This window comes from Asterias amurensis, chromosome 6 (assembly GCF_032118995.1).
Source record: "Asterias amurensis chromosome 6, ASM3211899v1".
NCBI lineage: Eukaryota > Metazoa > Echinodermata > Asteroidea > Forcipulatida > Asteriidae > Asterias > Asterias amurensis.
In genome coordinates this window covers 23,470,553-23,477,048 of record NC_092653.1, presented here as the reverse complement: position 1 = coordinate 23,477,048, position 6,496 = coordinate 23,470,553, and the positions used below count along the sequence as shown (strand labels likewise).

Genomic DNA, 6,496 nt, shown 5'->3' with positions numbered 1-6,496 from the left:
TGTTGTTGCATTGCGCATGTAAGCAATGATCGAAATTATTTCCCTGCTGATCTGCTGCCCTCTACAGGTAAAAAACAAAGCGCATTTGCGATTTTACTGCGATTTTTTTATTTCAAGCATGAAGCATGTAAGAAATAGTCGTAATGACTTCCAAGCTTGTCTGCTAGCTGCCCTCTAGAGGTAAAAAAAACGCATTTGCAATTCTTCCTGCGATTTCCAATTGTTTTAGCATTACGCATGTAAGAAATGCTTGTAATGTTTTCGCAGCTTGTCTGCGGCCCTCTGAAGGTAAAAATAAAAACGCATTTGCCATTTTCCTGCGATTTAATTTTTGTTGTTGCATTGCGCATGTAAGCATTGATCAGAATGATTTCCCTGCTGATCTGCTGCCCTCTACAGGTACAAAAAAAAGCGTATTTGCGATTTTACTGCGATTTTCAATTTTTCTAGCATTACGCATGTTAGAAATGGTTGAAGTGATTTTGCAGCTTATCTGCGGCCCTTTGAAGGTAAAAACTAAGCATGGGTCGGGAATATTGTCCAAACTTGTTTGCTGCCCTCTGAAGGTAAAAAAAAACGCATTTGCGATTTTCCTGCGATTTAAACTTTTTGTTGTATATACATGTGCGAGTATTTGCGATTTTACAAATTTGTGTATGCAATTCCGATGTTGATTTGTGTGTGTACTTTTGCGTATGTATGCATTTGGTTTTCACAAATAATTTTTTTCTCGAAAATTTGCACAATTAAGCAAAATACAATCCTTCTTTTTTCATTTCATAAATTGTTTATTTATTATGCAAAACAACCATAATTAACAACTTAATAAATTGAAGACATTATTATTCATTACGCTTTTTGAAATACACCTCTAAATGAGAACTCCCCTCAATCATAAGAAAGCTCATGATTACCCATAACTTACTGTTAATTACTTTATAAGTATTACTCTTTATAAGAAAGAGTTCAACAGCTATATGACTAAGCCAGGTGCTATCCCTAACCCCTGTTCCTAACCATAACCCCAATAATCCTCATAACCCTAACTCTGTCCCTAGCCCTAAAGCAATAACCCTAAAACTAAAACCATAATAACCCAATAACCCTGTCCTTAAAACCATAAAACCTTATGTTCAACGGCTATGGGCCAAAAGCCAGGCACTCCACCAATGATCTCACAGTACTGATAATTGTTGTAAACTGTAAACATACAATAATAGTCATTATATACCATAGCATCCTCTAATCTGATTGGTTAAAAATGGAGTCATGAAAATAGCTATGCCCCCTTTTTCTACCAAGATGACGTCATAGTGACTATGCCCGGGCCATAGTCAATTTGCCTGCTGTGAAAATAACGCAACTATGCTAGTATTATGTACGACTAGCGTTCCGTATCACGGCGCGACCTTTCTTCGCAGACGACCTTTCACCGTACAGTCAGTTGTTGATTATAAGAATCTTTATTCAGTATACAAAAGAAACATTGACTGCTTAATAATTGGGGAACAGTTTAAAATTATAGGCCCTCGGTGATGTCAAAACCATGGCTATGCCCGCAGCGAAGCTTTGCTTCGGGCACAGTCATGGTTTTGACATCACCTTTTGCCTATAATTTTAACTGTGCCCCTCATAGCAGTCAATATTTCCATACTAATCACACACAATAAAAGGTACTGGGCACGTTTTTGTAACTGTCAACCTACAGTATCTCACTTCATGTATCCCAACATATAAATAACAAACCTGTGAAAATCTGGGCTTAATTGGTCATCGAAGTTGCAAGAAAATAATGAAAGAAGAAACACCCTTTTTGCAAAAATTTGTGTGTTGTCAGATAGCTGAGAAAGGTTTCAGGTCTGAAGTTTTTCTCAGATTCAAAATAGTAAAAAATTAGCTCTTTTTTCAAAAACTACATTACTTCAGAGTGAGTCATTAATCACTTTATACACCAATAGCTCTCTGTTTCTTATTAACAAGTAAGTTTTTATGCAAACTTATATGTTTGACTTATTACCAACTGTGTCCAGTGCCTTTAAGCAATTTATTATACTTTGATTAAGACATAAGGGCTAAAGAAAACAAATACCACCACTGCAGTGGTTATAAATTTATCGTAATGGTGAGTTTTCTTGACAATAGGATTATGTAAATTGGCAACATGAAAGATTAATTTACATTCATGCACAAAGTGCCAGGAGCCGATTTCACAAAGCAATAAATTCATCGCTAGACAAATATTTAGTATTACCACAGTGATTTGCATTGTGACATCGCAATTTTCTGAGCAACTACGATTGATTTGCAGTTATGATCAATCTTAGCTCTTTGTGAAATCAGCCCCTGGTTTACCTCATATTTAACCAAGAGTATTATCACTACAATTTTCAACAGCGCCCTCTATACAAATTGACGACATGACTTTTACTATAATTATGAGCTTTTGGGTATATACATAAACAATTGGATTTTAAGAAGGGGCATTTTCTGGCACGACTGAAGGTATTTCTTCAATGATTACAAAAATGCCAAGCAAGGAGCTCTTTGGCATGGTGCTATGGTGTAGGGATGGCTTGGTGATGGCCACTTGAATCCGCAGGTATAAAAGAACCAAAAATATTGTACATGATATACTCTCGGTTAAAGGGCCCTCTGGACACTATTGGTAATTGTCACAGACCAGTGTATTCTCACTTGGTGTATCCCACAATAATATGCATAAAATAACAACCCTGTGAAAATTTTTACTCAATTGGCAATCCAAGTTGCATGAAATTAATGATGGAAAAACGTCTTAATAAATTTGTCTCAGTGCTTTCAGATGCCTGAAAAGCTATAGGCCTAGAGTATTTTAATATTTGAGTGAGAAATTACATCTACAAAAACTCCTTCAGAGGGAGTTTTTTCTCACATTGTTTTATACTAACAACAGCTCTTTTTTGCTCGTTACCAAGTAATTTTTTATGCTACGTTTATTTTGAGTAGTTACCAATAGTTTCCAGTGCCTTTAAATGTTATAACTTCATGCAAGAAACTTAAGAGAAGAAAAGCTCACGTCAAGCTATGATGTCTTCTTTATGGGGGAACCTTCTTGACAGCTTTTGGTCGATCAAAAATATCAACGTGTAGATCCTGTGAGGTAAAAGAACACATTGTAAAAGTATTCTAAAGAAGGAAGGGAGAATTAGAACAAGTGTTCCCATTGATAATTAGTTGTAATGTATTTTGGGTAGGGGAAAACAGCATCCACTCGCTTAATTTAACAGTGCTTTGTTGTGTTAAGCTTTTATGAATTGTTTCTCAGATTTCTGAGGTTGTGTTTCCCAATACTGTGGCAAGATATGCAGTTGGTACCCGCCATGTACTTGCTGAATGATAATGATTCAACACTCTTGTGAAAAAAATGTGACGTTTTTTCCTGTTTTTTTCCAACAAGAAGACATTGTTTTCTGAAGTTGTATCTCTCGTGATAATCTTGCCTTTAAAATCAGCATTACATTGACAAAACCACATATTGTTAAACCCACATGGACAGTCTTCTTTTTTGTCAAATTATTGGTCTTGTTTTTTGAACGTGTCTAATAGAAAGAAGTATATTGATATGGGAAGTTGTAAATTGACGTCATACTATGACCTTTTTGAGTCGGTCAAACATGCGGCCGTTTTAAGCCAGTATGGGCTTGTTGGGCCTCGCTGATCACTGCTCAGGGCCCAATTTCATGACTCAACTTACCGTAAGCAAATAATCCACGCTTACGGAAGCAGGGAATTCTGTGCTTAGGTCAAGGGTATTTCACGGGTTAGCAGGGAAATTTGGCTTGTGTTTGTACTTCACGTTACTTAAAAGGCATTCTACCCTTACACAGCTAGCGCAGAAATTTGCGCTTGCTTCGGCGCTTGCTTCGGCGCTTGCACGTAAGCGGAGAATGGTGATCATAAGCAAAGAATTTGGCGGTAGGCAGAGCCATGAAATTTGGCCCTGATTATGGTCTTTATACAGGGTGAAACATTCTCATGTGAGAAATAAAGGGGTTCATATAGATCACTATTGTCTTATACCTAACATACCTCAATCAGCAGACAGTTTTCAGATGTTTCCAGGCATAATAGACGATAGAAACCCTTGAAATCTAGCCTTTCACGGGACACCATGGCAATGACTAGGGGCAGAGAGACAATTGCTTCCATTACCTGCATGAAATTAAAACAAAAGATGAGACCATTGAATGGTTATGCAGGGTTTAAATAAGTCTGAAATGGAAGGGTGGAATGTCAGAAAAAAATTATGTAGTTGCAGCCCACATGTGTTTGATGCCCTACATGTAACCATAATTTCTTCTCTTCACACGGGAGTGAATAAGAATTCATACTTCAACAAGAGATGAACCGGACATTACTCTTGCCAAATAAAAGTGTATATATTAGAGTCCGGCATGATGGCTGCACCTTATGGCAAATACAAATGCTTTATTTTATATTTTGTTTATATTTGATAAAGTAACTTCTTACAGCAACTACATACCTCAGAATGCTGAGCCAAAACTTGAAAGATGTCCAAACACAGCAAAGGAGTAAACCATCATAACAACGAGAGGTACTTGATCTGTAATACATTAAAAAAGACAATACATTGTACGTATAACATTTCAGATATTAAACATCGTGTGTGTTTTATTTAGGACTCATGACACATGGTACATGGTATGACAAGGGTGCCACCTCTTGGCGGTTGCTATACATAAGAAAGTATTGGTTATGTTATAGACTTGTCCCCTGTCTTTATCCGCAAGAATAAAGACAGGTACTTGTCTTTTAGAACCACACAATCATTTCATCGGATAAAAGTGCAGTGACATAAGCTTTCTATATCTGTGTTTTGGTTGGTCCGAGGTGACGTTTGGCAGACACAATAACTTTAAGCAGTTTTCAAATCTTGGCTAGCTTTAAAACCATTAATTAAAAATTTAACAATAGTTTCAAATGGGTAAATTCTTTACAGGTAAATCATGTTATCATCTCTATAGTAAAGGTGTTGGCTGTTTTCAAAGCCAATAATTTCTCATTACTTTAGTCTGAGAACAAGTCTTAAAAGTTTCCAGTCATCATCAGAAGACTTTCTATATAACAACAATAGTACCTTTGTAATCTTGAATCTCCATCTGGTCCTGTGTGTGCCATCCTGTTTACAATCTTGAAACAAGTCCAAGGTATTAATCACCCTCAAAAAGAAAAAGATAAAAGAGACACACACACCATCAGAAAAGTTTGAATCAGTTTGGTTAATACAGTTACAATAGTATGAAAGGACTGGATGTAAGGAAATGTGGTGCTACAAACAGATGCTGAGGATTACATGAATTGAAAATACTTGAACATTGGATATGGTAGGTGTAATGTATTCCTACATTATGTAGTACGCATGCTCAACCCTGCTCATTGAGCATGCGTACTGCATAGCTTTTATAAAGCACTCATGATACTGGCAATATAATGTCACCTCATGTTTCCATTTATTTACAGAACAATGTCCAGAACATTGGACTTGCCATGGGGCATTAAAGATTGAGATTCACAGAAAAATTGTCTGGCACTACGGACGTTCAATCTACTGTAAGGCACATAATTCTATGGGCATTAAGTGCAGAATGATCTGTGGTAAGCAGAACCATGAAAAAGAGCCCTGCACAGTCTGTACAAAGGAAACTCTTTCCAGAAAGTTAGCTACATGAATATTCAGATATTATAAACAAATCAACAAACATAGAAACAAGCTTCTGCATACCTGAAACGCGTCCAACTAATTGCATGTCTTCATCTGGTCCTTGCACGGGTAGCTCAACTGCAAACTTAAAGAAGTAAACACAAGAAAGTTTTTGAAAAAGCATGACATTTTCACTGGGCACACTTTGTAGATTTCAGGAACAGTATTCTCGGCACTAGAGATGCAGATCAAATACCATGATTTCTTGGGTTTTTTTCCCCACCATACAGGCAGTTATATGAGTCCAATTATTAAATTTCGTCTCGATTGATCTTTGGTAGAGCTGATTAGCAAGACTTGAAGAAAGAAACTGAAACCAGTAAAATATAAGTATACTTGTGTTGATGACTTACCTGTTGCACACTGAATGTAGAATCAAACTTTAAAATAAAAAGCACTTTACCTTTACATCATGATCAGGAGTGCAAGTACAAGTGCCTTTGAGTTCTGCAGCAGAAGATGTACATAGATGATAGGACAAGATTGAAGCATCGAACTCGTGCAGCAGTCAACCAGATTCAAGTTTATAAAGACATTGTTATTGGGTTAGGATTCAAACCACAGACGTGCAGCAGCCAAGAAGACCTTTGGTGGGACTTGAACAACAGCTGCATACGTGGCTCTTGATGAGTTGGATCAAGCCACTGCTTTTGATAGGAACAGCCAACCCTTAAAGCTGGCAAAGAGATGAATCCAATGACACCTCAGGCAGGACTCAAACCACAGACTCTCAAT

The 6,496-nt window shown here is 37.0% G+C and overlaps 1 long non-coding RNA gene across 1 annotated transcript; it reads right to left on the bottom strand.

The window, feature by feature from the left end:
- Positions 1-875: 875 nt before the first annotated feature.
- On the bottom strand, positions 876-5,754 carry LOC139938535 (uncharacterized). Its single transcript, XR_011786166.1, has 4 exons — positions 5,138-5,754; positions 4,523-4,603; positions 4,069-4,191; positions 876-3,132 (listed from the first exon to the last, which is right to left on the bottom strand). It is a non-coding gene; the product is annotated as an uncharacterized lncRNA (long non-coding RNA).
- Between the last annotated feature and the right edge of the window lie 742 nt (positions 5,755-6,496).